Genomic DNA, 21,528 nt, shown 5'->3' on the forward strand with positions numbered 1-21,528 from the left:
AGGGTTCACAAATTAAAGTCAGATGCAATTTATAAATGCATACCAGTATTTTAATGATTGTCACTATGTGTGCATTCATTCTATATTTAGAGATGGCAACTTGTCTGCTGTTTTGTGCAGCACATCAACATGGCTGCATTGGATAAGAGTGGCTATCATTTTATCATCCGGTGTTGTATTGTGGGAGGTGGTGAGCACATACGTTTGTATACTGGCTTTGTGGGAGTTTTGACATTACTGCTTCACAATGTGCTTAAAATGGAAGCAAAATAATAATTAACTATGTAACACACAGATGGATATAAAGTTCACATCTAATGCCAAGTATACTGGGAATCTGTAATTTAGGTGTTTATGTCTCTCTCTCTCTCTCTCCATCCCTAATACAGTAGAAGATTGAAAACTTGTAGTTATATGTAAGGCTGCATTTTCTTCTTCTTCTTCTTTTGGCTGCTCCCGTTAGGGGTCGCCACAGCAGATCAACCATTTCCATTTCTTCCTGTCCTCTGCATCTTGCTCTGTCACACCCACCACCTGCATGTCCTCTCTCACCACATCCATAAACCTTATCTTAGGCCTTTCTCTTTTCCTGTTACCTGGCAGCTCCATCCTTAGCAACTTTTTCCCAATATACTCTGCATCCCTCCTCAGCACATCTCCAAACCAATGTAATCTTGCCTCTCTAGCTTTGTCTCCAAACCTTCCAACCTGGGCTGACCCTCTAATATACTTATTCCTAATCCTATCCATCCTCGTCACACTCAGTGCAAATCTTAACATCTTCAACTCTGCCACGTCAAGGTCTGACTCCTGCCTTTTTGTCAGTGCTACTGTCTCCAACCCATATAACATAACTGGTCTCACTACCCTCTTGTAGACCTTCCCTTTCACTCTTACTGGTACTCGTCTGTCACAAATCACTCCTGACACTCTTCTCCACCCACTCCATCCTGCCTGTACTCTCTTCTTCACCTCTCTTCCACACTCACCATTACTCTGAACTGTTGATCCCAAGTATTTAAACTCATCCACCTTCGCCACCTCTACTCCCTGCATCCTCACCATTCCTCTATCCTACCTCTCACCTCTCATTCACACACATATATTCTGCTGACCTTCATTCCTCTTCTCTCTAGAGCATATCTCCACCTCTCCAGGGTCTCCTCCACCTGTTCCCTACTCTCGCTACAGATCACAATGTCATCTGCAAACATCATAGTCCACGGGGACTCCTGTCTGATCTCGTCTGTCAACCTGTCCTCCAGCATTTCAAATAAGAAAGGGCTCCGAGCTGATCCTTGATGTAACCCCACCTCCACCTTAAACGCATCCGTCACTCCCACTGCAGACCTCACCGCTGTCACACTACCCTCATACATATCCTGTACCACTCTTACATACTTTTCTGACACTCCCAACTTCCTCATACAATACCACAACTCCTCTCTAGGCACCCTGTCATATGCTTTCTCTAAATCCAAAAAGACACAATGCAACTCCTTCTGACCTTCTCTGTACTTCTCCATCAACATTCTCAGAGCAAACATAACATCTGTAGTGCTCTTTCCTGGCATGAAACCATACTGCTGATCACTAATCATCACCTCCCTTCTTAACCTAGCTTCCACTACTCTTTCCCATAACTTCATGCTGTGACTGATCAGTTTAATCACTCTGTAGTTACTACAGCTCTGCACATCACCCTTATTCTTAAAAATTGGTACCAAAACACTTTTTCTCCATTCCCCAGGCATCCTCTCACTTGCTAAGATTTCATTAAACAATGTAGTTAAAAATACCACTGCCATTTCACCTAAAGACCTCCATGCTTCCACAGGTATGTCATCTGGACTAACAGCCTTTCCATTCTTCATCCTCTTCATAGCTATCCTTACATCCTCCTTGCTAATCCACTGCATGTCATGATTCACTATCCACACATCATCCAACCTTTTCTCCCTCTCATTCTCTTCATTCATCAACCCCTCAAAGTACTCTTTCCATCTGCTCAACACACTCTCCTCACTTGTGAGTACGTTTCCCTCATTATTCTTTATCACCCTTACCTGCTGCACATCTTTACTAGCTCGGTCCCTCTGTCTAGCCAATTGGTACAGGTCCTTTTCTCCCTCCTTAGTGTCCAACCTTTATACAACTCTTCATATGCCTTACCCTTAGCCTTCGTCACCTCTCTCTTTGCCATGCACCTCATCTCCTTATACACTTGTTTACTTTCTTCATCTGTCTGACAATCCCACTTCTTCTTCGCCAACCTCTTTCTCTGTATACTCTCCTGTACTTCTTCATTCCACCACCAGGTCTCCTTGTCCTCCTTCCTCTTTCCAGATGTCACAACAGACACCTTTCTAGACATCTCTCTTACTAGCTCTGCTGTAGTTACCCAGCTATTCGGTAACTCTTTACTGCCACCCAGTGCCTGTCTTAACTCTTCCCTGAACATCACCTCACAATTACCCTTTTTCAATTTCCACCATTTGATCCTTGGTGCTGCCCTCACACTCATCCTCCTCTTCTTGATCACCAATGTCATCCTACAAACCACCATCTTATGCTGCCTAACTACACTTTTCCCTGCTACCACTTTACTGTCTCCAGTCTCCTTCAGACTGGCCCTTCTACATAAGATATAATCCACCTGTGTGCATCTTCCTTCACTCTTGTATGTCACCCTATGCTTCTCCCTCTTGTTAAAATATGTATTCATCACAGCCATGTCCATCCTTTTTGCAAAATCCACTACCATCTGACCTTCTGCATTCCTTTGCTTAACACCATACCTACCCATCACTTCCTCATCCCCTCTGTTCCCTTCACCAACATGCCCATTGAAATCTGCTCCAATCACCAGCCTCTCGCCCTTGGGTACAGTCATCACTTCATCCAACTCACTCCAAAATTTTTCTTTCTCATCCATCGCACACCCAACTTGTGGAGCATATGCACTAACAGCATTCATCATTGCACCATCAATTTCCAGCTTCATAAACATCACTCTATCTGACAGTCTTTTCACCTCCAAAACACTCTTAGCATACTGTTCCTTCAGGATAATGCCTACGCCATTTCTCCTCCCATCCACACCATGATAAAACAATTGGAACCCGCCTCCGATACACCTAGCCTTGCTCCCCTTCCATCTGGTCTTTTGCACACACAATATACCAACCTTCCTTTGGTCCATCATATCAGCTTACCCAGCTAGCTCTCTCCCTGCATACTCTCTTCATTCTATCAAAGTACTATCACAACTTCTCATACATAATATATATGTGCATAAATTATATAATGTTATTATATTATTTAATTGTGATTATAGTGTTGAATTATTGTAATATAAAATACAGTTAAATAATACTAATTAGTAGTTTTAACTGTTACAAAGTGCATCGCAGAAAAAAAAACCAAAAAAGAAAAAATGAACAAGTTGTATTCATCTCTTCTTCTTTCCTTTCTCCATCTCACTGATTGGTTCCCATCCTGCCCCTCCCTGATTTCTCTCAAATTGAGATTTACTAGCTCTCAGGGGCCACTCCCACTTCCACGATGCACTTGTGCCTTCTTGCACTGCTTTTTCTTCTGAACTGATCTTTCAGATTCTTCATTCTTGATGTGTTTCTAAAGGGATTTCATTTTGTTCTCTTGTTTTTTTCTTTTTAGTGTTTTTTTTTTCAGTAGATCAAAATGTTAAGTTTCTCACAGTGTAGTGCTGTAATGTTTGTAACTTTTATTTATTATGCTTTTGTTTTTTTCTGACTTGTTAGCTTTTGTTTTAGTCCCTCCTATCTCCCATCTTTATTACTATACTAGCCCTAACTATAACTTTATAATAGTTTAAATATATATTAATTACTTTATATATATATATATATATATATATATATATATATATATATATATATATATATATATATATATATATATATATATATATATATATATATATATATATGAATATATTAATCTTAAGTGTTTTTTTTTTTTTCTTCTAGCTCTTCTTTATTACATATTATTCCGTAATAAACTACTTGTATGTGCGACTGCCTAGTTTAGTTAAGGCAGTCTTAACAATGTTTTTTCTCAGTGTGTGCATTCATATATATTTACCCTTAAGCTAACTAACTCATTTTTTATTCGTGAGTAACAGAGTCCGTTGTTAAGAAGGTTCTTGCTTCCAGTGTGTGAATTGTTTAATAGCTTAAAAGTTCACTTTGCACAGTTACAGTGATTGAGTGTGATCTTTAATAATTAATTCTGCCACATCCAGCTCAAACTCCTGCACCTTGTGTTTGTAAGATTTGCGATGTCCTTCACCAATTGTCATTTGTTTACAAAAATCTGAAAAAGCTACTAAAAGTTCTAAAAGGTCTTCATCTACTGTCTCAGAGGATTCAGAGCCATTGCAAAAGTCTGCAAGAATGTCTCCAGCAATCTTTAAATCTGGTGGGTCCAAGAGGCAGTCCACCTCTGCTCCATTGGCATCAGAGCCATTGGTTTTACAAGTGAAGAGCCAGTCCCCTGTTCTGGAGCTGGTATCCCTTACTCAGAGGTCCCCCTTTCTACAGACTGCAACATCCTCAGCTCCCTCTTCTCGGGCCTCTAGAAGCCTTTCGGACTACGATGTGGATCATGTGGTGCAGAGGCTCTTGAAGACACCAGTGCTGGCAAAGCTTCTTTCAGAACCAACCCTGAAGGCTTCGGATCCCACCAAAGCTGCCCCGGCAACATCAATTCCTCCTCCAACCTGAGTTGTGGTCTCAGAGCCAGAATGCTTGGAACTGATAGCGATGGAACCGTTGAAACTGAGATCTGCTCCAGGATCTTTGGCTCCGACAGCTCCGATTACCTCAGAGCTAACGAGTCTAGGAGCAGATGCTGTCTGGTTGGGTCTGGGGAGGAAAGCTGGGCTGAATTTTCTTCAGACCCAATCTTACCTCTAGGGACCTCTGCATGGTTGAGTTTGGCTCCTTCCTCTGCTTCGGAGCAGACCTTGGTACTGGGGGGATTCTCTGGTTCTTCAGATCCAGGGGTTCTCTTGGGCCATGGGCAGGGAGCTTTCAAAGCCATGAGGAAAGCACTGTCCCCACGGATAACCACACCTTCCGATCTGGTCATTCCTCCCCCAAAGGCACAGGTCCACCTCAGCATTACCAACTCCACACAGGTGTAGAGACCCAGAGCTTCAGGATGCCCCAACGACAAACCCTGCTCTTCCAAAACCTATCCGGTACATCCCTGAAGAGGTCCCTTGGAAGAGATTATGCAAGAGGAAGCATTTAGACTCCTCACAGGAGTCAGTCACCTCTGACACAGATCTTGGTGACTCAGAAGGTTCCCCACGGTCGCCCTGTGAAGATGAATCCTTTGTGGACATCTTAGAGATCCTTAAGTAGAGAGGTGGCTGGAAGCCCATCAACCCTTCTGATGAGGAGTTTGTTTACCTGAAGGCTTTTGGGTCTCACCCTTCTGCTACTTGGGTGTCTCTGCCTTTTGATGAACTCATGGAACTGGTTTGTTGAAAGGCGTGGGAGTCTCTGGATGCAGTGGAACCTGTCCCCAGGTGGCCAAACAAGTTCATTACTTCTCCGGAAAGTAATGTTTTTCTGACAAAAGGGGTCCCGGTATATGCCATGGTGGTGGCAGCGGCCACCAAAAAGGAGTTGTCTGAGACATCCATGTCTGTCCATCCCCTGAACAAGGATTCATGCACAATGGACAGATATGGAAAGTGCATGTTTTTGGCAGCGACCTTTACACTCAGGTTCCTGAATTATCTTACCCATTTCACAAGGCTACAGAGAGATCTCCTTAAAGAGCTTTGAGATTCTTTCCAGGGTTCATTACCTGTGGAGGTTGCAGATAAGGTATCTTTCCAACTGTCCACCCTTAATTCCATAAATCTTCCATGCGGCTTGTCTCTTATATGGCCGATGGAGCGAGTAGCTCACTGGGTGCAGGAATTGCCCTTAGGAGATACTCCTGGATGTGTTTGTGTAACCTTGTGGAACCTTTCAAGTCATCATTTATTAACACCCCCTTCGATGGCTCATCCTTGTTCGGATCTAAAGTCAAAGAAACACTAACCAGGTGTGAACAGGAAGGCAAGACTCTTTCTGCCATCGGAGTCCATTTTTTTCCACACCTTCTAGACCCTATCCTAAGGGTCAAAAAGGAGGGAAAATGTGGTTCCAAAAATCCCAGAGAGTTCTTCCGGACACACGTGGTGAACCTTCCTTCAGGGGCAGTGGAGGAGGTAATAATGGAAGACGCTGACCACGTGGCAGAGGTGGTCCGCAAAACCGGGGTGACAGAGAATCTTTCTCAGATAAGCCCATCCAGCACTCCTGAAAGGAGGCCCATCTGTCCCTCTCTGGAGGCAGTCAGGGTCAATTATCTTTTTACCCAAACTCCTGGCTAAAAAATAACAAAAGACAGATGAGTGCAAAGTATCATATCCAGAAGTTACTCTATACCCTTTTCCATGCCAGCCCCACTAATGAGAAGGTTTCTGGACATTCCACCTAGTCACAGGAATCAAACAACCATAGAAATAAAGAAGTTGCTAGAAAAAACAGTCATCCATCTGGTCCACACAGAGCAGATAGAATCCGGAACTTACTCAAGGTTCTTTTTAGTTCCAAAGAAAACAGGGGACTGGAGACCCACTTTGGATCTAAGCAGACTGAACAAATCTGTAAAAAAGTCAAAGTTCCAGATGGTTCCACTGCAGTCGATACTCCCTTTTCTGGGAAGAGGCAGTTGGATGTTCTCCATAGACCTCCAGGATGCGTACTACCATATAAAAATGGACCGACCATCCAGGAGTCATCTGCACTTTTGGCTGGGAGCAAGTCACTACCATTTCTGAGCTCTGCCCTTTGGTCTCTCTACAGCCTCCCAGAGTGTTTACCAAATGTATGGCAGTGGTTACTGCTCACCTGAGGCATTTAGGATTCTGGGTGTTTCCATATCTAGACGACTGTCTCCTAACTGCCACCACCAAGCATCTACTTACACAAGCGAGAGACACCACTTTGAAACTGCTCGTTTAGGGATTATGATAAACTTCGAAAAATCTGCCTTATTGCCATCGCAACATATTGTTTTTATCAGTGCAGAATTAGATACTTCTACAATGATGGTAAAACTTCCACCAGAAAGGATGTACACCCTCTGAGCACAGGTACAGGACCTCCTTTTGAAAACAAAGACAATTCTTAAAGTATTGGGCACAATGGTGGCAACTATAGGTTCCTAGGTAAGTACTAGGCTATCTGCTCGAGGGCATCTATAAGCCTAGCCAGAATGTGTTGGCTTTCGCCACACCCTTAGATTAGTTCCCTGTGTCTCTGTCTAGCAGAACTAGCCACTGCAGTGATTCCCGAGGTAAATTTTCTGTTTCCCATCCACTCGTCAAGGTTTCTCTTGAAGAGTGTTAGTGAGGGGCTCTGCCTAATGTTGACTGGAATCCTGTTCCAAAGCAAGGGGAGTCTCTGGGACAGGAATCTATCCTTCCAGCACATCCTATTTATTGTTGTGGTGAGGTTTAGATCCCTAGAGCGTGTGGCTCTCAGGGATTTGTTTTTTTTTTTTAGGTGGAGCATGTCTATCAATTCTGGGTTGGACATGGCCTTGTATGTCAGGCAGAGATCACTTCTGAGTAAGTGGTATGCAACCGAGTACAGCTGGAGTTTCTTCAGTCGGGCTGCATAGGGAATCTGTTTCAGGCCAGTAATCCTCTTGGTGAGGTACTTCTGTGGTCTTTCCAGCTGTTGCAGGTGTCTTGTAAGGTACATCCCAAATGGGGCATTTTACTCTATGATGGGTCTGATGAATGATGAGTTGAGGGGCACAATAATCTCTTTTGTTCTAGATGTGAACCCTTTTGTGATTAGGTGGGCCACATAGAAGGATTTTCTAACCACCTTGGCAATATAATTATCAAAGGAGAGATTACTATCTACTTGGGTCCCCAGATCTCTTATTACATTTTCTGTATTTAGGGGACTACCACGTATGTGGTAGTTTGCGGGTACTTTGTTTTTTCCAAAGGGGGATGACTGTGCACTTTTTGGCATTTAGCTTGAGGCCATGATTTTGACACCAGGTATCCGTCTCAGTGAGACCCTTCTGGAGGATGTCTGTATTAGCCGGAGAGTCAATTATAGCCCCCAGTTTGCAGTCATCTTCGAACTTGGTCAGCCATAGTCTTCCTGTGCTTGCCTATACCTCTGAGAAGTATATACCGAACAGGAGGGGTCCCAGGACTAAGCCCTGGGGGACGCCACTTGTAACCGGTTTAGAGTCGGACCTAGAGCCTGCAGCTCTCACCGTATGGGTTCTATCCATGAGACAATTGGCAACCCATCTTGTGACGTAGGGGGTTTATGTTCAGGCTGGTGAGCTTGTCTATAATACCAGAATGGGGAATGGTGTCAGAAGCCTTTGCGAGGTCTAGGTAGGCTGTGTGGACCTCCTTTCCCTCATCTCAAGCCTTGGTAACTGTCTCATAGGTTCATAGGTAAGTACCAGGCTATCTGCCCAGAGGGGCATTTATAAGCCTAGCCACAGAGTGATGGCTTTCGCCTCTCCATTAGATTAGTAAATTGGGCCTTTGTCTAACAGGTCTCCTTAAGTGATCCCAGGGTAGAACTTACAATTACCCATCCACTCATCAAGATTTCTCTTGAAGAGGGTCAGAGAGAAGCTCTGTCGAATATGGATTGGGATTCTATTCCAGAGTGAGGGGAGTTGATGGGACAGGAATCTATCCCTCCAGTGTGTCCTGTTTATTGTTGTGCATAGGTTCAAGTCACTAGAACGAGTGGTTCTGAGGGATCTTGTTTTTTTGAGGTGAAGCATGTCCATTAGTTCAGGGTTTGACATGGCCCTATAGGTCAGGCATAGGTCACCTCTGAGCAGACGGTAAGTGACTGAGAAGAGCTGGAGCTTTAGTTGTGCTTCATAGGGTAATTGTTTAAGGCCCTTAATCCTGTTAGTGAGGTACTTCTGTGGTCTTTCTAGCTGTTGCAGGTGTCTAGAGAAGTACATCCCAAATGAGGCATTGTACTCTATTATGGGCCTAATTAGTGAGGAGTAAAGGGGCACAATCACCTCCTCGGATCTGGATGAGAAACCCTTTGTGATCAGGTGTGCCACATAGAAGGATTTCCTGACCATTTTGGCTATGTGGTTCTCAAAGGAGAGCATGCTATCTACTTGGGTACCCAGGTCCCTAATTACTTCTTATGTACTTAGTGGATTCCCATCTATGTGGTAGTTTGTAGGTACTTTGTTTTTCCCAAATGGGATTACTATGCATTTTTTGGCATTTAGCTTGAGGCCATGACTTTGACACCAGGTGTTTGTCTCTGAGAGACCCTTTTGCAGGATGTCTGTGTCAGCTGGAGAGTCAATTATTGTACCCAATTTACAGTCATCTGCGAACTTGGTTAGCCACAGTCCCTCTGCATTTGCCTATACTTCTGAGAAATATATACCAAACAGGAGGGGTCCCAGGACTGACCCCTGTGGGACTCCGCTTGTGACTGGTTTAGAGTCAGACATGGTGCCTGCCACTCTTACCATGTGGGTTCTGTCTGAGAGCCAATTGGCAACCCATCTCGTGACATGGGGGTTGATATTTAAGCTGGTGATTTTGTCTATGATTCCTGAGTGTGGGATGGTGTTGAACACCTTAGCGAGGTCCAGATATGCTGTGTGGAACACCTTCCCTTTATCTATAGCCTTGGTGACTGTTTTGAAGAAGTCGACCAAGTTCAGGAGGCAAGATCTGCCTTTAACAAAGCCGAACTGGGTGGCATCCAGTGTCTGGAGGTTCCCATTGTCCCTGTTAATGAGCTCCATGACAATGCGTTCCATGGCTTTGCAGACCAAGCTAGTCAACCTTATAGGGAGATAGTTCCCAGGGTCAGTTGTGGCACCACCTTTGTGGAGTTGTACGACTGTTGCTGTACGCCATTCTTTGGATACATAGCCTGTAGAGAGGCTGAGTTTGAATAGTATTTTGAGATGGTGGGTTACTTCATTTTGAAGCTCGTGTAAGACACAACCTGGGATACCATCTGGTCCCATTGATGCTGTGTTTTTGGCCTTTGCAAGGGCTGTCTTTACTTGTGTGTCTGAGATATCTGGAGTGCCACATTCTACTGGGATGGGTGCTAGCCCCTTTGGTGGAGGGGGGGTGAAGTTTGCACTGAACTTGTCAGCCAGGATGTTGGCAATGTTGGTTGGTTCAGTGTATTTATGGCCATTATGCACTAGCTTGGAGCATATCTGAGAGTTTGCCCCTAGACTCTTGACATAGTTAAAGAAGGCCACCAGGTTTAGGAGGTATGATCTGCCCTTAACAAAGCCAATCTGGGTAGGGTGTAATGTTTGGAGGTTCCCAGTGTCTCTTTTAATGAGTTCCATGATGATGCGCTCCATAGCCTTGCAGACCAGTCTAGTCAGGCTTATAGGGCGATAGTTCCCAGGATCCGTTGTGGCTCCACCTTTGTGGAGCGAGATAACTGTTGCTGTGCACCACTCTATGGGTACATAGCCTATAGAGAGGCTGAGTTTGAACAGTGTTTTTAGGTGAGGGGTTAGTTCATTTTGGAGCTCGTGTAAGACACAGCCTGGGACACCGTCTGGTCCCATTGAAGCTGTGTTTCTGGCTTTGGATAGGGCTGTTTTAACCTGTGTGTCAGTGATTGCCAGGGCTCTACATTCTTCTGGTATGGTTATGGGCCCTTTAGGGGGTGAAAGGGGGTTGAAGTTTGCACTAAACCTTTCTGCCAGAATGTTGGCAATATTGGTCAGTTCAGTGTATTTTGTGCCATTCTACACTAACTCAGAGCAGATATGAGAGTTTCCACTTAGGTTCTTGACATAGCTAAAGAATGCTTTGTGGTTATCTTTGGAGTCCTTGACAATTTTTCTTTCAAAGCTAGCCTTGGATGATTTTATGAGGGATCATAGTTTCCTGCTGATACTGATCAGGGACATCTTTCCTTCTTGGGATTTTACTCTTTTCTGTACTAGTTTCCTCCTTCTGTTGTATAGCTTGTTTATGGCAGGGGTCCACCAGACTGGTTTCCTTTTCTTGGAGGAGTGAGTCTTGGTTTTGCTTGGGATAGCATGATCCATGAATTCCTGCCGGGGCTCATAGAGTGCCTTTGTAAGGGATTCAGCAGCTTGGACAGCGTTGTCCTTTAGCATGGGGGCTGTGAACCTTTCCACTTTGGTCTTAAGTAACGTAAAGTTTGCTTTTGAAAAGTTTTTCACCGTGGTTTCCTTGATTTTGGGTGGGGGCAGAATGTGGATATCCAGAGTGATTAGTCTATGGTCTGATCTAACCAGCAAGGGGTTGACATCCGGTGTGGAACACTGGTCGCCCATGTTGGTGATGACCAGGTCCAGTATGTTGTCACCTCTGGTGGGGGTGTTGACCAGTTGATCCAGGGCATTCGAGTTTATAAATTCTAGGAAGCGTTGGGCAAGGGAGTTAACACTTGAGTAGTTCTCCCAGTTAATGTTTGGGTAATTTAAAATCATCCAATATAAGGGCATTTGGTAGGACCTTCATATTTTCTAGTGTCTCTAGAAATGCGGAATGGGGGTTCTGGGTCATGGTGGGTGATCTGTAGCAAGCTACAATTTGAATTGCAGTTTTGCCCATTGTTAGTTGCACACGGATGATCTCTGAGGCATTGTGCTGAGCCACTAAAATGGAGATGTGGGTATCCTTGATGAATATGGATACACCCCCACCTTTTGTGTTTCGGTCCGGGTTTATAGGTAGGTACTAGTCTATCAGCTCTAGGGCCTATACAAGCCCAGCCAAAAAGCTACTCTGGCTTTTGCCACACAAGAAAATTATTTTTTTGTGCCACTGTCGAGCAGAGTCACAGAAGTGATCCCTGGAGTGAATTTCCTGTTTCCCATCCAATCATCAAGATTTTTCTTGAAGAGTACTAATGAGGGGCTTTGTTTGATATAGATAGGTAGTTTATTCCAGAGTATGGGAAGTGTCTGGGACAGGAATCTATCCCTCTGGCTGTGCTCTTGGCTTTGGAGACTGTGGTTTTTACCTGTGCAGCCGTGATTACAGGAACTTTGCATTCTTCTGGTATAGAGATGTGCTGTTTAGGGGGTGAGAGGGAGGTAAAGTTAGCACTGAACCTATCTGCCAGGATGTTGGCAACATCAGTTGGGTCTGTATATTTAGTGCCATTGTGCTGTAACCCAGAGCAGATCTGAGTGTTGCCATTAAGATTCTTGACATGGCTATATAATGCTTTGTGGTTGTCTTTAGAATCAGTGGCAATTTTGTTTTTGTAACTAGCTTTGGAGGATTTTATTAGGGATTGCAGCTTCTTACTGAGGCTGACCAGGGATCTCCTCCACTCATGGGATTTTACTCTCTTTTGCCACAGTTTTTTCCTTCTGTTGTACAGTTTGTTTATGGCAGGGGACCACCAGATTGGCTTCCTTTTTTTGGAGGATAGCATCTTGGTTCTGTTTGGGATAGCACGATCCATGCACTCGTGTAAGTGCTTATAAAGTGCAATTGTGTAGGATTCAGTAGTTGTAACTGTATTGTCCATCTGCATGGGTGTCATGAAGTTCACCACTTCTGTCTTAAGAAGCATGAAGTTGGCTTTGGATAATTGTTTTACTTTGGTTTCCTTAATGGGGGTTGGGGGCAGGATGTGGATATCTAGGGTAATTAGCTTATGGTTGGATCGGACCAATGAGGCATTGACTTCAGGTGTGGAACACCGGTCACTCATGTTGGTAATGACTAGATCTAAGATATTGTTGCCCCTGGTGGGGGTGTGGATAAGTTGATCCAGGGCATTGGAGTTTATGAATTCCAGAAAGCAATGAGCGAAGGAGTTGGTACATGAGTAGTTTTCTCAGTTAATGGTGGGGTAGTTGAAATTGCCCATTATTATGGTGTTTGGTTGAACCCTAATATTTTCCAGTACATCAAGGAAAGAGAGCTTGGAATCCTGGGGCATGGTGGGGGGGTCTGTAGCAAGCTACAATTTGGATTGCAGTTTTGCCCAGAGTTAGTTGCACTTGGATAACCTCGGCTGCATTATGCTGAGCAACTAGCCTGGAGGTGTGAATATCCTTAATGAATATGGACACACCTCTGCCTTTGGTGTTCCGGTCCAGGTTACATGGCCGAAAAGTGTGGTATGAGTTATAGCCTGGTAGTGCAGGGGTACTATCTAGAGCCTTGAACCAGGTCTCAGTCACTGCACAGATATCGATTTTCTCCATTTTAAGCAGTGCCTCGAGTGACTGCATTTTGAGATTTAGACTTCTAGCATTGAGTAGCATCACCCTCAGTTTTTGCTTGCCTGTTCATGTTACGGTGGTGAATTTGTCATTTGAACCTTGCCTAAAAAAGGCACTATAGGGGTGGCAAGAACCTTAGCCAGTATCCGGAATCCCAGTGGTGACATGTGCAGACCATCTCTGGCAAAGCAGCATGGTCTGTCGACAATGTCATCCCAGGCAGTCAGATACTGGATCCCTTTAGAATAACACAAGAAGCTTAGCCAATTGTTGAAGTCAATCATTTTGCCCTTCTACTGTGGTATCATTCTGGGTGATGGCAGAATGCTTCTCAGGGCAAAGGTCATACCTGCCTGGGCTACAAGATCGGAGAGTTCTTCCATGTCTCTTTTCATGTAGTCCAGGGAGGTACGCCTCAGGTCATTCACACCAACATGGACAATGACAGGGTCATATTTGTACTTCTTATGGAGTGACCTGAGTACGTGGGTTATGTGGCGGATCCTGACACCCAACAGGCAGCTGACAGTAACCTTCTCCTTGTTTAGCCTGGTGAGTGGGACATCAGTGTGCCTGACTATAGAGTCACCTATGACTAGTGTGTTGGGTACATTGTTTTGCCTTATTGGCTGTGGTTCAGTGGCACACTGATTCTGCAGGCTATGTGTCATTTGGGTTGTGTTGGGGGGGGTGGAGGCTGCTTGTATTTCTGCTTTGGAGGTCTCTGTTGCTTGAGCTGATTATTACTGAGAGCCTCTGTGAATGTTTTTGTGTTTCTGTGTGTGTTGTGCAAGTGCAAGTGGTGCAAGTGTTTACCGTCTCCTCTTGACTGTCATGTTCAGTCTTGGTTGGAGAGAGCATTACCTCCAGTTTTGCTAGATAAGTGCATCTCTCACAAGTTGTAGTGTTGGGTGGTAGGAGGAGAGGGTTGTTTATGTGCATGAGGCAATTTCTACATTGCCCCAAGATGCCCAGATTCATCAGATAGACAGGAGAGAACACTGGGAGCTGACCCTTGGATATGTCTGAATAAAAAATATTTTCCTCTAGATAAGTGAGGAAAGTGAGTACAAGAGCTGTTTTTCTCTAAGCAAGTGAGGAAAGTAAGTACCAAAACTGTTTTCCTCTAGGTAATGAGGAATGTTGAGTGCTGTAGTAATTAGTAGGTTATTTAGTGCTTACAACAAGTTCTGAACAAGTGCTTATCACGAATTAGCAAATTCAACTGCTAAAACTAAGAATCTGTATCTGGACTAAACTAGTTAGAGAAAAGGGGGGGAAACAAGTGCAAATGCAGGCTTTTAAATCAGAAAGTGGCCAAAAAGTATGGTATGAGTTATAGCCTGGTAGTGCTGGGGTGCTCTCTGGAGCCTTAAACCAGGTTTCTGTTACTGCACAGATATTGATGTTCTCCATACTGAGGAGTGCCTCGAGTGCATGCATTTTGAGGTTTAGACTTCTGGCATTGAGTAGCATTACCCTCGGTTTTTGATTACTTTTGCTATTTACGGTGGTGGGTTTGTCTTTTGAGCCTTGCCTAAAAAAGGCACTATGGGGTGGCAAAAGCCTTGGCCAGTATTTGAAAGCCTAAGGGTGACAGGTGCAAGCCATCTCTTGCGAAGCAACGTCGCTTGTCGTGCATGTCATCCCAGGCAGACTGATACTGGATCCTCCTTGAATGACACCAGAAACTTAGCTAGTTGTTGAAATTGATCATTTTTTCTTTATACTGTGGCATCATTCTTGGTGAGGGCAGGATGCTACTCAGGGTTATACTGGCCTGGGCTACATGATCAGAGAGCTCTTCCATGTCTCTTTTCATGTAGTTTAGGGAGGTACGCCTCAGGTCATTCACACCAACATGGACAATGACAGGGTCATATTTGTACTTCTTGTGGAGTGACCTGAGTACGTGGGTTATGTGGCGGATCCTGGCACCCAACAGGCAGCTGACAGTAACCTTCTCCTTGTTTAGCCTGGTGAGTGGGACATCAGTGTGCCTGACTATAGAGTCACCTATGACTAGTGTGTTGGGTACATTGTTTTGCCTTATTGGCTGTGGTTCAGTGGCACACTGAGTCTGCAGGCTATGTGTCATTTGGGTTGTGTTGGGGGGGGTGGAGGCTGCTTGTATTTCTGCTTTGGAGGTCTCTGTTGCTTGAGCTGATTATTACTGAGAGCCTCTGTGAATGTTTTTGTGTTTCTGTGTGTGTTGTGCAAGTGCAAGTGGTGCAAGTGTTTACCGTCTCCTCTTGACTGTCATGTTCAGTCTTGGTTGGAGAGAGCATTACCTCCAGTTTGGCTAGATAAGTGCATCTCTCACAAGTTGTAGTGTTGGGTGGTAGGAGGAGAGGGTTGTTTATGTGCATGAGGCAATTTCTACATTGCCCCAAGATGCCCAGATTCATCAGATAGACAGGAGAGAACACTGGGAGCTGACCCTTGGATATGCCTGAATAAAAAATATTTTCCTCTAGATAAGTGAGGAAAGTGAGTACAAGAGCTGTTTTTGTCTAACCAAGTGAGGAAAGTAAGTACCAAAACTGTTTTCCTCTAGGTAATGAGGAATGTTGAGTGCTGTAGTAATTAGTAGGTTATTTAGTGCTTACAACAAGTTCTGAACAAGTGCTTATCACGAATTAGCAAATTCAACTGCTAAAACTAAGAATCTGTATCTGGACTAAACTAGTTAGAGAAAAGGGGGGAAACAAGTGCAAATGCAGGCTTTTAAATCAGAAAGTGGCCAAAAAGTATGGTATGAGTTATAGCCTGGTAGTGCTGGGGTGCTCTCTGGAGCCTTAAACCAGGTTTCTGTTACTGCACAGATATTGATGTTCTCCATACTGAGGAGTGCCTTGAGTGCATGCATTTTGAGGTTTAGACTTCTGGCATTGAGTAGCATTACCCTCGGTTTTTGATTACTTTTGCTATTTATGGTGGTGGGTTTGTCTTTTGAGCCTTGCCTAAAAAAGGCACTATGGGGTGGCAAAAGCCTTGGCCAGTATTTGAAAGCCTAAGGGTGACAGGTGCAAGCCATCTCTTGCGAAGCAACGTCGCTTGTCGTGCATGTCATCCCAGGCAGACTGATACTGGATCCTCCTTGAATGACACCAGAAACTTAGCTAGTTGTTGAAATTGATCATTTTTTCTTTATACTGTGGCATCATTCTTGGTGAGGGCAGGATGCTACTCAGGGTTATACTGGCCTGGGCTACATGATCAGAGAGCTCTTCCATGTCTCTTTTCATGTAGTTTAGGGAGGTACGTCTCAGGTCATTCACACAAACATGGACAATGACAGAGTCATATTTGTACTTGTTCTGGAGCAACCTGAGTGCTTGTGTTATGTGGCGGATCCTGGCACCCGACAGGCAGCTAACTGTAACCTTCTCCTTGTCCAGCCTAGTTAGTGGGACATCAGTGTGCCTGATTATAGAGTCACCTATCACTAGTGTGTTGGGTATGTTATTTTGCCTTAAGGACTGTGATTGCATGGCACACTGATTATGTGAAGTATGTGTTTCATGGTTTGTGATGGGGTGTGGAGGTTTCTTTGATGTCTGCTTTGAAGGTCTCTGTTGCTTTTGCAGATTTTTATTTAGAGCCTCCGAGTATGTTTTCATGTATTTATGTGTGTTATTTGCTGGTGTTGGTTTAGTAGGTCTATGTGAGACTGGAAGTGTGTTTAAGTATTTCCCTTCTCCTCTTAACTGTCAGTTTCAGTCTTGGGTTGAGAGAGCTTTGCCTCCAGTTTGGCTGTATAATTGCATCTCTCACATATATTAGTGTTTGGTGGTAGGAGGAGAGGGTTGTCTGTGTACATGAGGCAGTTGTAACATTGCCCCAAAATGCCCAGATTCACCAGTTAGACTGGAGAGTACACATGAAACTGCCCTTTGGACATGCCTGAATAGGTAAAGTGAGCTGTTTTACTGATTGGCTGGTAGGGACGAATAGAGAGCCTTGTCCTTCTGGACAGTATGGGGGGGGTCTAGTGCTAGGGTTAATTAGTGCTTGCTATGAGTTTTGAGCAAGTGCTGGGCTGTAAAATGAATGGTTTGAGTGCTTAAGTTGAAAGTTTGTCTAGTTCCAAGGGAAAAATTGAAGAGTAGACTTTGTGAAGCCGGGAATAGTTTAACCCTAGCTAACCGGCGCTGCCCGGTGGGCAAAACCACATAAATGCGATTTTTGTAGCAGGGAAATGAAAGAGATAGAAATTAGCCCAAAATGGCCAATAAACTACTAACTTCTTGGCTGAAACCACTCCTCCAGGGACAGATAGGTTGCTCAAAGCTCCCCTCTCTCACAGGTGAACAGAGAAACTTCCTTTTATCCAAGGTAAGGTATAAGCAACATAGAAACTTGTAACACAGCTGTGAATTCAGCAGTAACCTTAAAACTGGACTATACTAGTTCAGAAAGGCAGGAAACAATTATTTTTTTTTTTAGAAAATAAAGCAGATACAATCAAAAGAAACACTTTAAATGCACAGAAATGGCTATCGCACTTTAGTGTGTAGCCGCTAACAGTTAAACAGATTATTTAAACACAAAAATTACTTAGTTCAAGTGCAGGCAGCAAATAAGTACAATATGTAGTAGAAACAAGCTTTTTAAATCACAGAAATGCTAAACAATCAGTGTTTTAGGCGGAATTAGTTACAGCAAGAAAATGCAGAAAAATGATACTTCATCACGCCAAAGTTTTTCTTTTGTCTCTCTGCTGCTGCAGAACTCTACATGACACCTGGCAGGCACTTGCTGAGTTGAATACAAGTGCAAAAAATGCACAAATGTGGTTTTTATAGCAGGGAAATGAAAGAGACAGAAATTAGCCCAAAAATGGCCAATAAACTACTAACTTCTGGGCTACAGCAAACAAGGCGCACAAAGTTCAGAAAGAAACAGTTAAATAAGCAGGCACAATAAGACTTTAACCAGACATTCCCAGCTTAGAAGGGCAGAATCTAGCCTCTCATCCCACAAGAGTGCAGACCACAAACCTTCTTAATGTAAAATAACTGGCCTGAAGCCCAAGTGCTTAAACCAGAACTAATGTGCTTTTAGAATAACATACACTGAGCCTTCAATCAGAAATTCCCAACTTAGAAGGATGTAAGCTACCTGTCCTTCCACAACAATGCAGTCCACAAACCTTCTTAATGTAAAACAATTGGTCTGAAGCCCAAGTGCTAAAACCAAAAGGCTTAGAATAACAGTTACAATTTAATCATCTACTACCAAACAGAATAATACAGTTGAGTACTTTTAAGAAGAAGCACAAGCAAAATAAGGTAATAAAGTGGGAAGAAACACAATTACAGTAAAAGCAGATGAATAAAGTGCAATTTTTTTATAACAATAGAAAACAGCAAACTGATTTAAACAAATTACCCAATTAACCAGTAAAAAAAACCTCAAAACTGAGCCCTGTTCCAGCAATCTTCAATAAGACAAGTTCTAACCACACACTCCTGCCACTAGGGTGCAGGGGAACCTTCTCCAAGAAAGATAGCCTGGATTAGTGCTCAAGTTATACAAACAAAGCCAGATTCAGCAGGCCAAAATCTAGTCTATGCTACAGTAAACAAGGCACACCAATATCAGAAAAACAGTTCAAATATGCAGGCACAGTAAGCCTTTAACCAGAAATTCCCAGCTCAGAAGGGCAGAATCTAACCTCTCCTACCACAAGAGTGCAGACCAGAAACCTTCTTAATGTAAAATAACTGGCCTGGAGCGCAAGTGCTTAAACCAGAACTAATATACTTTTAGAATACCAGACACTAAGCCTTCAGTCAGCAATTCCCAACTTAGAAGGATGTAAGCTACCTGTCCTGCAACAGCAGTGCAGACCACAAACTTTCTTAATGTAAAACAACTGGTCTGAAGCCCAAGTGCTTTAACCAAAAGACTTAGAATAACAGTTACAATTTAATCAGGCTACTACCAAGCAGTAATAAATGCAACAGAATAAACACAATTGAGTACATTTAAGAAGAGGCAAATACAAAATAAGGTAATAAAGTAGGAAGAAACACAAATACAGAAAAAGCAGATAAAGTGTAATTTTTTTATAACAATAGAAAACGAGCAAACTATTTTAAACAAAAATCTCCAATTAACCAGTAAAAACCTCAGAACTGAGCCCTGTTCCAGCAGTCTTCAATCAGACAAGTTCAGGGCCTAAGTGGGTATGCCTACTCAAATGTTCTGTCTGTATTAGGTAGGATGAGCTAATGAGACTAAACTAGGATAGAGCTGGGATAGAGCTGAACAGATGGGAATGGTAGGAGTGTCTGAAATCAAAATATGATCTCACTGTACTCGGTTGAGTGAGCAAATGAGATGGGCCCAGGAGGAGTGTTCAAACACAAATTTACAGGAGGGGCAGTCAATTCCAAAGCTACCAAGATTAATACTACAAGAACAGGGAGAGTGGGTGAGAAAACTAACTACAGACAGAGAGAGAAATCACAATTTCAGTGAAACAAATAAATAAGCAGATAAATGCAGTATTATTGTTAACACAATATTCAATGAAACAATAAAACAGAAAAAATAAAATGCAGTACTATTTTATAACACTGCAAGTTTGTATTTATCTCAGCTTGTAATAAAGTTGATGTAGGTATATAAAGGCTAACCAAACAGCTTAAGTATGCAGTTATTTAACAGAAATAATTTCAGAGATAAGGGACTAAGACTTTAAGGCACAGAGAAACCCTTTAGGCTAAGACTTCTACACCGAATATCAATAAAGTGAGAATAATAAACCTGCTAACTGCAGACAGAAAGAGCTCACATTTTTCAGTGAAACAAGTAAATAAGCAGATAAATGCAGTAGTATTTTTAGCACAATATTCAATGAAACAATAAAACAGAAAAAATAAAATGAGGTACTATCTTATAACATTGCAAGTTTGTACTTATCTCAGCTTGTAATAAAGTTGAAGTAGATATGTAAAAGCTAACCAAACAGCTCAAGTATGCAGCTATTTAGCAGAAATAATTTCAGAGATAAGGGACTAAGACTTTAAGGCACAGAGAATCCCTCTAGGCTAAGACTTCTACACCGAATATCAATGAAGTGAGAAGAATAAACCCACCAACTGCAGACAGAGTGAGAAAGCTCACAATTGTCAGTGAAACAAATTAATAAGCAGATAAATGCAGTACTATTTTAACACAATATTCAGTGTAGCAATAAAATAGAAAAAATAAAATGCAGTACTATTTTATAACACTGCAAGTTTGTACTTATCTCAGCTTGTAATAAAGTTGATGTAGGTATGTAAAGGCTAACCAAACAGCTCAAGTATGCAGTTATTTAATAGAAATAATTTCAGAGATAAGGGACTAAGACTTTCAGGCACAGAGAAACCCTTTAGGCTAAGACTTCTACACCGAATATCAATAAAGTGAGAAGAATAAACCTGCTAACTGCAGACAGAGAGAGCTCAATTTTTTCAGTGAAACAAGTAAATAAGCAGATAAATGCAGTAGTATGTTTAGCACAATATTCAATGAAACAATAAAACACAAAAAATAAAATGCAGTACTACCTTATAACACTTTAAGTTTGTACTTATCTCAGCTTGCAATAAAGTTGATGTAGGTATGTAAAAGCTAACCAAACAGCTCAAGTATGCAGCTATTCAGCAGAAATAATTTCAGAGATAAGGGACTAAGACTTCAAGGCACAGAGAAACCCTCTAGGCTAAGACTTCTACACTAAATATCAATGAAGTGAGAAGAATAAACCCACTAACTTCAGACAGAGAGAGAGCTCACAGTTTTCAGTGAAACAAATAAATAAGCAGATAAATGCAGTACTATTTTAACACAATATTCAATGAAACAATAAAACACAAAAAATAAAGTGCGGTACTATCTTATAACACTGCAAGTCTGTACTTATCTCAGCTTGTAATAAAGTTGATGTAGGTATGTAAAAACTAACCCAAGAGCTGAAGTATGCAGCTATTCAGCAGAAATAATTTCAGAGATAAGGGACTAAGACTTTAAAGCACAGATAAACCCTCTAGGCTAAGTCTTCTACACTGAATATCAATAAAGTGAGAAGAATAAACCCACTAACTGCAGACAGAGAGAGAGAACTCACCATTTTCAGTGAAACAAATAAATAAGCAGATAAATGCAGTACTATTTTTAACACAATATTCAATGAAACAA

General features: G+C 42.7%; 1 protein-coding gene across 3 annotated transcripts in view; it reads left to right on the forward strand.

Annotated features, from left to right (window-relative positions):
- Positions 1-21,528, forward strand: part of SLC44A5 (solute carrier family 44 member 5) — a 4,403,163-nt gene that overhangs the window by 3,878,077 nt on the left and 503,558 nt on the right. The window lies entirely within an intron of this gene.

Source organism: Protopterus annectens, chromosome 10.part0 (assembly GCF_019279795.1).
Source record: "Protopterus annectens isolate FY-2018-M chromosome 10.part0, PAN1.0, whole genome shotgun sequence".
Taxonomy (NCBI): Eukaryota; Metazoa; Chordata; order Ceratodontiformes; family Protopteridae; genus Protopterus; species Protopterus annectens.